At 39.2% G+C, this 12,270-nt stretch overlaps 1 pseudogene; it reads right to left on the bottom strand.

Annotated features, from left to right (window-relative positions):
• Positions 1 to 422: 422 nt before the first annotated feature.
• Positions 423 to 12,076, bottom strand: LOC129859525 (peroxiredoxin-like 2A; annotated as a pseudogene).
• Positions 12,077 to 12,270: the final 194 nt, after the last annotated feature.

Genomic DNA, 12,270 nt, shown 5'->3' with positions numbered 1-12,270 from the left:
ATGTTCCACAACATTGTGCTCTGCTTAATGTGTTAACGGCACTGACGTTAGGGTGAGACACACTCCGCATTGCTCAATGTTTACAGACCGCAGTCTTCCAACAAAGGAGTGGTCCTACAAGGTCATCTACAGCACCCCCTATAGTACACAAACACAGACCATTGCCTGAGGTAAACTCTACTTGTTTCGTAGAATGGCTTTGTCCAAAAGCCAGTAAAAACAGAGCTACACAAGTAGATGAACAGTGTGTTATGGAAACACTTATGAAAGGGATGTTCTGAATGTAGAACTTTCTAAAAATATTTTTTTTTTCACCCAGTGACCTGTGAGAAAAGACTGGTGGCAGCAACACTGGCATCATTACCCAATACAATAAGCCAAGTCGTCCTGTCGGTCCGATGAAAAGAGACAAGAGGATGGTGTGATGAGGTCTAGGGTTTATTGTGCTTTGCATTTATTGTGCTCACACCTGTTTCAGGCACATTGGCCACTCTGGCCATAGTGAGTATATTGAGGCAGTGTGTGTTTGGATATCGAACCTGCTCCCCTCGTTGCCGAGTTTACAGTCAGGTCTTCATTAATAACACAGACCACACACAAGTCACGCTTGAGTACCTGAACAGGTAAACATGAAACACATACAGAATCCAGATGCATAGAGCAGTGCTTCCCAACCCTGATCCTTGTGTACCCCCAACAGTACGCATTCTCATTGTAGCGCTCATTGAGGGCTTGATGACAAGTTGAATCAGGTGTGCTTGTCCGGGGTTACAATAAAATTGATTACTGTTGGGGGTTCTCGAGGACCAGGGTTGAGAAACATGCATTCCTCAAGTTGAGTTCGACTCCATTGGAGACATCAATAAAAGCATGAAACACACCATTGTTGTAGATCTACTTCTCTTTCCCAAAGGATGAGTAATGTACAAGTGTTCACAGTTTAGTGCATGCTGTAAGGTCCCTGACTGAGAATGTCTTTATTTAACCAGGTAAGACATGAGAACACATTCTCTTTTACAATAATGGCCTGACCAAGGCCTTTAGGCTATAGAACGCATCTAGTTTGTACCATTTGTGAGGTTCCACATCTAGAGAAAAGAGATAAGCTACACATTCATTTTCCAATGGGCTTATGAGTGCAGGAAGTTAAGGGCGTAGGAGCTAATGAGCAGTGAAGATTATTCACCTGAGCATACTAGAACATTCACATTTTTATTGAGGAATTGACACGTTTCATATGTCCTATGATAGGTGGAGCTAGCAATCTGAGAACTCAAAGGTTAGTGCTTTTCTAGATCAAATGTCAAATGTTTTGTAATCATACAAAACTCAAGAACACTTGCATTGTTGTTTGCATATGGTTCAGTTTTGAAGGGAATTGAGAAAAAACAAATGCAGGAAATAACCAAGTAGTTGTGTCTGAGGCCTCTTTATCAGTGTTGATCTAATGCTACTAACATAAACTAAATCTATTGCACTGGCACAATTCTCTTCACAGCCTCTAAAACATCTTCATTCTCCACTTTGTTGCCAAACTCCTTCTCCCTGTGCTCCAAAAGAATACCCTGAGGAAAAAAGACAACATTAATTTAAAAAGGGACATACATAATACCAAATAAGCTCACAACAATGCTGCTCTCTGTCCATTCGTTTTCATTAAATCATGTTTGTATCCATATTGTCCTGATTACTAAGGAGTTGATAACAGATAAAGTGGTTGTGCCCGGTATGTGTTGGCAGTTTGAGTCTAACAGCTCCAATCAATGATGCCCAGATGCACAGCCCTGTGTGTGGTGTGGTACCTGATTCCCCGCTCCGATGACAAACACACCTCCCAGGACAAAGCCCTCCCCCAGCATGTTGCCCTGGTAACCAGCCTTCCAGGCCCGCATTAAGTTCTGCCACACCCCCTGACGGATGAAGCCCAGCCCCCCCATTTTCCTCTCTAGTGGGCCGTAGAAGTGATGCTGCAACGGACACGAGCAAATCAATCAGTCCTTGGAGAAAATAAAACTTGAAACAAAGTCAGGCACAGACAATGGGAATATTATATCGACACCAGAGCATGTGAGCGAAGTTGAGCGGTTGGAAATTCCACTCCTTGTCCTTTCCAACTTCCGCTCCGCACTCACAAATACAATTTCTTTTTTTTAAAGCCGCTCCAATCATTAAAATCACAATTTAACCAACAGCCATATATTTTTGTGACTACCTGGACCTAACATTTGGTTTAGAAGTATTGAAACCAAACCATATGGATCTGAAAGAAAAGTATTTGAATAAACATGAAAAGGTGAATGTAAAGAAGCACACATTTCAAATAGGCTACATGTCATATTAAACACTCTAAATAGGCGAGGAGCCAGACAGGCAGCCTAAGATGGAACGAAAATTAATTATTTAAACTATTATTCAAGGCTATAACCTATGACACAAAAGTCTGGTAGGGACATAAAGCGCTCAGCATATAAACAACATTCTATTGTATTCAATCATAGTCTAAATTGCGCATATAGGCTGTGACTTACTTAGAATTAAATACAAATTAAACAAAAAAAATGACTTGGTGCCTTTGAATTTGTTTTTAGAAACACGAGATTGGCCAGTCTGTGGCTTCTGTCTCATGCGATGGTGTCTGGAGAGCCGGCCCGGCAGCAGAGAATATCCTCTCCACACTTGCAGAGCCACTGGGGATGCTAAACACTTTTGGCCACCCTTGCCAGGTTGGGCAGAGATGCAGACTTGTTTTGAAATTTTTCTATAGGTAGGCCTAAAAAAATAACCCAATCAAAACAGAAAGCTGGGATGGGAGAATAGGATGGGAGAATATGCCAAAATCAATTATAGCCAATTTTATAGATAATAGAACAAAAATTGAATGACATGTTTGAGATCTGATTTTTAGTTTATAAATACGTTGCTACAATGACACACTTCGTTATCTACCCAACTCATTCCTTTCTTTTAGCATGTGCACATAGTAAGTATACCATCATGCTTTCAGGATACATGTCTTCAGATTCCACAATGATTATTTAGTTGTGGACACTAAATCACTGCACTTGTACTTGATCCTCATTTTTGTAAATCAGTTTCTTTATGAAAATATTTAGCAAACGCCATGACAGTAGCTAAAGCAAGGGGCTATAGCAGCACAAAAGTAGACTACAAATGCATGCTGGGCCGGGCATGCCCTGAGCTCGTGAAGTGAGCGCTACTGGAACGAAATTGGAGCAGGCAAGAAGGCCGAAGCTCCAGCCTTTAAGAACATCGCTTCCTCGCTCCGCTCACATACCCTGATCTACAAATGGTTCAATTCCTCTCCTTCATAGCAGGCCTATGTAGTGATCTATTCAAACATGTTCACAGTTCTTTCAGGCCAGTGCAGATGAAGGAAAGGAGGAGAGGAAGCCTTTGTTAAACTATTAAGATGCACCCATAGAGCGTCAGGTCAGTCTCACCTTCACGTCTACATAAATGTCCCCAGCAAAGTACGGTCGGAAGTCCTGGATCTCCGTGCCGATGTTCTCCTTCACCACGGCAACCAGAGGGACACCAAGATCCTCAAGCTGGGTTTTCAGAGAGGACAGCTCAGAGGCCTCCTACACACACAATTAGTACAATTCGAAATTTTAGGATGGGGCCTTGTTTACTTGAAATTTAGGCCTGCAGATTTCTCCTAACGCATACAGTGGAATCTACATAACAACATATGGTGTGGAATGTAGACTTGAATTAAGACCATTTCTGAAATAGTTAAAAAAGCTGACTACACTGTAAAGTATCAGTATCATCACTACTTCACCTCTCTGCACAAAAATCATCCGGGCCGTCGTACAGCCATGACGACTGCCCCTGTCTTCTCCCACAGAGTTTTGGCCTTCATGGTCTTCTCATCTACAGCACACACACAGTACATACATTAGACAGAGCACATACAGTTGAAGTCGGAAGTTTACATACACTTAGGTTGGAGTCATTAAAACTCATTTTTCAACCACCACAAATTTCTTGTTAACAAATTATAGTCATTTTTCCAATTGTTTACAGACAGATTATTTCACTGTATCACAATTTTAGTGGGTCAGAAGTTTACATACACTAAGTTGACTGTGCCTTTAAACAGCTTGGAAAATTCCAGAAAATGATGTACTTGCTTTAGAAGCTTCTGATAAGCTAAATGACATAATTTGAGTCAATTGGAGGTGTACCTGTGGATGTATTTCAAGGCCTACCTTCAAACTTGGTGCCTCCTTGCTTAACATCATGGGAAAATCAAAAGAAATCAGCCAAGGCCTCAGAAAAACAATGTAGACCTCCACAAGTCTGGTTCATCCTTGTGAGCAATTTCCAAATGCCTGAAGGTACCACGTTCATCTGTACAAACAATAGTATGCAAATATAAACACCATGGGACCACGCAGCCGTCATACCGCTCAGGAAGGAGACGCGTTCTATCTCCTAGAGATGAACGAACTTTGGTGCGAAAAGTGCAAATGAATCCCAGAACAACAGCAAAGGGCCTTGTGAAGATGCTGGAGGAAACAGGTATAAAAGTATCTATAGCCACAGTAAAACGAGTCCTATATCGTCATAACCTGAAAGGCCGCTCAAAGAAGTCACTGCTCCTAAACTGCCATAAAAAAGCCAGACTACGGTTTGCAACTGCACATGGGGACAAAGCTCATACTTTTTGGAGAAATGTCCTCTGGTCTGATGAAACAAAAATAGAACTGTTTGGCCATAATGACCATCGTTATGTTTGGAGGAAAAATGGGAACGCTTGCAAGCTGAAGAACACCATCCCAACCGTGAAGCATGGGAGTGGCAGCATCATGTTGTGAGGGTGCTTTGCTGCAGGTGGGACTGGTGCACTTCACAAAATAGATGGCATCATGAGGGAGGAATATTATGTGGATATATTGAAGCAACATCTCAAGACATCAGTCAGGAAGTTAAAGCTTGGTTGCAAGTGGGTCTTCGAAATGGACAATGACCCCAAGCATACTTCCAAAATTGTGGAAAAATGGCTTAAGGACAACAAAGTCAAGGTATTGGAGTGGCCATCACAAAGCCCTGACCTCAATCCCACAGAACATTTGTGGGCAGAACTGAAAAAGCATGTGTGAGCAAGGAGGCCTACAAACCTGACTCAGTTACACCAGCTCTGTCAGGAGGAATGGGCCAAAATTCACCCAACTTATTGTGGGAAGCTTGTGGAAGGCTACCTGAAACGTTTGACCCAAGTTAAACAATTTAAAGGCAATGCACCAAATACTAATTGAGTGTATGTAAACTTCTGACCCACTTGGAATGTGATGAAATAAATAAAAGCTGAAATAAATCATTCTCTATACTATTATTCTGACATTTCACATTCTTAAAATAAAGTGGTGATCCTAACTGTCCTAAAACAGGGAATTTTACTAGGATTAAATGTCAGGAATTGTGAAAAACTGAGTTTAAATGTATTTGGCTAAAGTGTATGTAAACTTCCGATTTCAACTGTACATTAAATACCTCTGGGCCATACGTTAGTTTTCCCTGACTACATGACCAAGAAGAACTCCAAGCCTGCAGTGTTACATGTACAGTGCCATCAGAAATTATTCACACCCCCTGACTTTTTCAACATTTGTTGTGTTACAAAGTGTTGATTAAAATTGATTTGTCATTTTTTGTCAACGATTTACACAAAATATTCTGTAATGTCAAAGTGGAAGAAAAATTATAACATTTGAAAAAATATATTTGAAAAATACAACACTAATATATCTGGATTAGATAAGAGTTCAACCCCCTGCATCAATACATGTTAGAGTCTTTCTGGGTACATTTTTCCACCACTGGATTGTGTAACATTTGCCCATTATTATTTTCTAAATTCATCAAGTTCTGTCAAGTTGGTTGTTTATCATTGCTAGACAAACATTTTCAGGTCTTGCCATAGATTTTCAACTAGATTTGTCAAAACTGTAACTCGGCCATTCAGGAACATTCACTCTCTTATGGGTAAGCAACACCAGTGTAGATTTGTCCTTGTGTTTTAGGTTATTGACCTGCTGAAAAGGGAATTCATCTCCCAGTGTCTGGTGGAAAGCAGACTGAATCAGGTTTACCTCTAGGATTTTGCCTGTGCTTAGCTCCATTCCATTAATTTTTTTGTCCTGAAAAACTCCCCATACCTGATTACAAGCATATCCATAACATGATGCAGCCACCACTATGCTTGAAAATATGGAGAGTGGTACACAGTAATGTGTTGATTTGGATTTGCCCCAAACATAACACTTTTCATTCAGGACAAAACGTGTATTGCTTTGCCACATGTTTTGTAGTTTACTTTAGTGCCTTGCTGCAAAAACAATGCATGTTTTGGACTATTTTAATTCTGTTAATATTATGGAATAACTACAAAGTTGAATACTTATTGACTCAAGAAACTTCAGCTTTTCATTTTTCAATAATTTGTAAACATTTTTAAAAAACATTCCACGTTCATATTATGGGGTATTGTGTGTAGGCCAGTCACAAAGACATATCTTAAACTCAAGCTGTAACGCAACAAAATGTGGGGAAAATTATGGGGTGTGAATGCTTTCTTAAGGCACTGTATAAAGACTGGTTTAAACACATGGATAAATGTACTTAGTAAGGAGAGCGTAACAGTTTTACATCATGTTCCCTCTTTACATTAAGCCCTTGTTACATGCGGAGGGAAAATTGCATAGGATAGGCTAGCTCATAATGGTCTGCATTTAAAGACTGCTTTTCACTGGGGGTTTCTCAAAGCGTTTTGCGGGAGTTTTATAGCCTACCATGTATTGGCGAGGATTTAGCTTGTGGACAGTACAGCACGTCTTACCCACATTACAATAACCTATATAGGATAATACAAAAATGGAATCTTTCACTTGGGATGCAAGTTTAAATTGTTTGTAAACATATGGACCGAAATATATTTTTTTGAATGAATTCATCAATATAAATGACTAGCTCTGCTGATGTCGAGGAAGGAAGCTGGTTTTAGCGTTGCACCGTGACGTCACCTTTAAGGTTTGGAAAACTGGTTAAATTGTTTGTCATGTCGTTGGTCTAAATTCATGGCCTGTGCAATGCTTCTATGTGGTGGTAGAATAGGAAAACCTGGGCCCTCGTACCGTCTCCAGTAGAGTGGAGGTCTGCGTCCTCCAAGTATTCCAGCGAGGCCTGAGCAGCCTTGGTCAGACACAGGTCAGTATTAGCCAGGAAGATCCCTGCGATGGCTGCTCCTAAGGCCCCCAGACCCAGAGACCAAATACCCATCTCAAACAGTTCCACCACGAAGACAGAGGACAGCACTGCAGACAAAGATAGGAGAAGACATAGACAAACATGATTATCAGAGTCAATTTACAAAATATATTGTTCTTGGGAAAGAAGAAACTGAGAGGAAACAGAACTAGAGAAGTGAGGGGGAGGGGGCCACACTTATGACTTCTCGTTTAGTCAGTTCATGGGACTTTACCGTTAGTAACTAGGTTTCCATCCAATAAGCGACAGATTTTCATGCAAATACTCGAAAATCTGCATAAAAACTAAATGTGCATTTTCCCACCAGAAATGTGTTTCCATCAAATTGACTTGTTGCGGATAAAAAGCTATGCGTGATGACGTAGTGCACGTAAAAATAACTTTTGCTGTTAAATTCCCATGTACTGAATAAAAAATACAAGTAAATAGGTGTCCATCGCATTTTCAACTCTAGGCTACTGATCATTTTGTCACAAAAAAATGGTGTTCTATAGTGAATGTGCCCACTCTGGTCTTTCCACGTGCGCTCTAGCCAATAACTCACAGATAGGCTACCTAAATGATGAAATTATTAGGGAAAAAATAGCAAGATTGCTTGGCTTCCGTTTTGACAAAAAAAAAACATTGATCATCATGTCACCAGAATAAGACTCTCGATATTTATTGGAAAGCAGCATCAAGCTCATCACCTTTCACCACCCTGTGAAGTTCCTCATAATTTACAGTACCAGTCAAAAGTTTGGACACACCTACTTATTCAAGGGTTTTTCTTTCTTTTTACATTGTAGAATAATAGTGACGACATCAAAACTATGAAATAACACATATGGAATCATGTCGTAACCAAAAAAGGTGTTAAACAAATCAAAATGGCCACCCTTGCCTTCAAGACTGTTCATAGTTTTGATATTTTCACTATTATTCTACAATGTAGAAAAAGGGCCACTGATCTAGGCCGTAATATTAACTGGGAGACAAATCAAGGGATGTGTACAGTATGTGTCACTAGAAAGATATAATGTAATGCTCCTTGCCTGATTTGGGCTTGTTAGTGTCAGGGCTGGATGAGTCTGTGCTGAGGTAAAAGGCAGCAGCCTGGATTCTCAGAGAGGGGAGTCTGGCTGTAGGGGTGGTAGAGGGATGGCTGTTGTGAGTGACGCCCCTCCAGAGGCAGTGCAGAGTCTGAGATAGCCTCCATCTGGCCCTTGGGGCTGTAGCTTAGGGCCTGGACCTTTGGCCATTATGACTATGTAAACACAGCCTACCAGAGCTCTCACTCTCTCTCTGACTCATACAACGCATACTCAGCCATTCTCTGGAAAGACAACTAAAAAACAGAAGCCTTTACCGTGAGCGTCAAATTATTTGTGTTCGAAAAATGGCATGGGGTTCACCTAACCATAAACATCAACGCCTTTCTTAAAATCAATACACAGAAGTGTATTTTTTTTTTAAACCTGCATATTTAGTTAAAATAAATGCATGATAGCAGGCAATATTAACTAGGGAAATTGTGTCACTTCTCTTGCGTTCAGTGCAAGCAGAGTCAGGGTATATGCAGCAGTTTGGGCCACCTGACTCGTTGTGAACTGTGTGAAGACCATTTCTTCCTAACAAAGACCGTAATTAATTTGCCAGAATATTACATAATTATGACATAACATTGAAGGTTGTGCAATGTAACAGCAATATTTAGACTTAGGGTTGGTACCCGTTCGATAAAATACGTAACGGTTCCGTATTTCACTGAAAGAACAAACGCTTTGTTTTCGAAATTATAGTTTCTTTATTTAACCATATTAATGACCAAAAGCTCGTATTTCTGTGTGTTTATTATAAGTAAGTCTATGATTTGATATTTGATAGAGCAGTCTGACTGAGCGGTGGTAGACAGCAGCAGGCTCGTAAGCATTCATTCAAACAGCACTTTACTGCGTTTGGCAGGAAGCACAGCGCTGTTTATGACTTTAAGCCTATCAACTCCGGAGATTAGGCTGGCAATACTAAAGTGCCTATAAAAACATCCAATAGGCAAAGGTATATGAAATACAAATGGTATAGAGAGAAATAGTCGACGCATCATAATTCCTATAATAACTACAACCTAACACTTCTTAACTGGGAATATTGAAGACTCATGTTAAAAGGAAACACCAGCTTTCATATGTTCTCATGTTCTGAGCAAGGAACTTAAACGTTAGCTTTATTACATAGCACATATTGCACTTTTACTTTCTTCTTCAACACTGTGTTTTTTCATTATTTATTTGAGACTAAATTGATTTTATTTATGTATTATATTAAGTTAAAATAAAAGTGTTCATTGTTCATTCAGTATTGTTGTAATTGTCATTATTACAAATATATATATTAAAAAACGTTTTTTAAATAAAACAATTTGCCGATTAATCGGTATCAGCTTTTTTTGGTCCTCCAATAATCGCTATCGGTGTTGAAAAATCATATTCGGTCGACCTCTAGTACTAACTGAGTATAATTCAGTTGCTCCTAGATGCTGATCTAAGGTGTTGCAATGATTCCTCTATGATTAATGGAGGGTAAACTGATCCTAGAACTGTGCCTACAGACCACATCTAACCACTCAAATGAATGACAGTAAACCTGCTCGTCTACTTTCCATTTCCTCAAAATTAAACTGATACATGACTTATGCAGGATAAGTAAACAAACCATGTGAGCTGCTCAGTTTGTTACGTTTTATCTTAAGTAGACTATCAAACTGTACTGTACTAGACACAGTATGTGGTTATACAGTTATGCGTGTGACTCACACACTTCAACACACACACACACACCCGAATGCCTCAGACCACAGCTAACATGGCTAGTCCTCTTTCCCCTTGTATAAGCAAGATGGGCCATAACATATGTTACAAGCAGTAGGCTACTGTTAGGTGAGAATTATCGGTTAATTGAATGATTAGAATATTCCGCCCTGAAACATATAATTGTATGGAAGTGATTAGAATGTATAACATCATAATCAATAAATGTGTAGTCTAGTCAGAATTAGGGTAAAGACAATATGTCTTTATGGTATTATAAACACAGACTGTCTGAGCTCGGTGCCGACCTGACTAGAGATTTGGGAGAAGAACAGGGAGTATGTCTCAAGGACAAGGTCACTAATCTCTGGCAGCTGGGGAGCAGGACATGTGTGTGCGTCTGTTTGTATGCATGTGTGTGTTTGTCTGTATGTGTGTGTGTGTGTGTGTGTGCGTCTGTTTGTATGTGTGTGTGTGCGTATGGTTGTGTGAATGTGTAGGCGTGAGAAGTCAGTATAAAATGAATTGTTTTGTATTCCTGACTTTAGAACGTTCTCTGAATAAACTGTACTAACCTTTTGTATAAGCTGAGTCTTTGACTAATTATTATTATACCCATGGTCTTACAAACCTCGGGAGTTGGTCAGAGCTATTGATTGATTGTTATTATCATTGGGATTGGAAATTCTCTTATCAGCTACACAACAATAAATCATCAGTATAGTCAATTGAGCATAGTTATTAGTATATGAATACAAACAACATACTGTTAATGTATTGTCATGGTTAGCTTAGATGTTATTTTTTCAAGATATAAATCATTCAGGTTCTCTGAACACTATGAATATGACATTCTAAAATGGTTCACCAAATGCTTAGGCCTACATGCATTGAAGATATGTGAAACCAGACTAAACCAAACCTTCAAGTACAGTCACTATTTTTAAACTCATTTAATTTTCAAACATTGATTCATATATCAATCCCCCACTGAAGGTTTGCACTCACTCGAGAAATGCCCCTCAACTTAAACTCATTCAATCCCAGAAAGGTACTCTGTTCTGCACTTCACTGCGACTTGACAGGCTTAACTACTGCAATGTGACTTTCACTTCTCAAAGGACAAAGGACTAAACCCTAATGATAACAGCAGCCAATAAAGACTACCTGGCAGATGTCATGAACTGAACTTGACTGGATTCCTTGTATACCATGTAGATAGAGAGTGAAAAGGAATGTTTACATTGTATAAATCTGTAGTTAAGCTTACAGCGACAATGAGTGGAGAAACGGAATGATATTGACAATGAAAATGAGGACATAGGGCCTATTATTAGAATCACAAATATGTCATGTTAGCTAGTTACAGATCTAAATATTGGCTGAATTCTGCACCTCCTTGTCTTACAGCTTATTTCAAACGGAGTGGAAAAAATATATTAGGCTTTTCATGCAAACCCTATCAAGACAATTTTGCAGAGCTCAACTCATGCCATGCAATTTGGCATAGCTAGCTAACGTTAGCTAGCCTATTTATAATGATAAGCAACCTTGAGGATGCACTACAGACAATCATGTTGAGGGGCAAGTAGTATTATAAAGTGAGCTTTACTAGCTAACTAAATTACAGTATGGTATTCTTTGATTTATGCATTAAATAAGACAAGTAACGTTAGAAGTTAGTAATAGCAATGACACTGTAGTTTGTTGACTTCACATGTGGCTATCTACTACTAGCTGTCTATCTGAGTTCGCTAAACCAGCAAACTAGATTTTGGCTGCATGATGACGTTTATAAGTTAGCTTGCAGATTTATATACTATGGGTCTGAATGCTCGCAACAACATGTTTAACAATATTTTTAATAATGTATATTAAAAGGTATGATACTCACAAATATTGTGTTGACGGAGAAGAGCGCAGTAGAAACTTATCAGTTCAAATGAACAAAATTTGCGGTAGGCGCATCAGTCGAGCCAGATAAATGGATTAGTCATTGCAGGGAAAACTAATCGCACAAGATAACATGGACCCTTGGTATAAATCAACTAATCAACCTTATTTTTTAACAATAAAAACAGATTGACCTAGGCAAAACCGAATAAAAAATAAAGATATATAATATATAAAGATGTGTGTAGATAAGTGTAGGTATACAAATATAAAATAAAGACAACCATTTTATTAGGTG

Source organism: Salvelinus fontinalis, chromosome 1, assembly GCF_029448725.1.
Source record: "Salvelinus fontinalis isolate EN_2023a chromosome 1, ASM2944872v1, whole genome shotgun sequence".
Taxonomy (NCBI): Eukaryota; Metazoa; Chordata; class Actinopteri; order Salmoniformes; family Salmonidae; genus Salvelinus; species Salvelinus fontinalis.
This window is presented reverse-complemented; position numbering and strand designations above follow the sequence as displayed.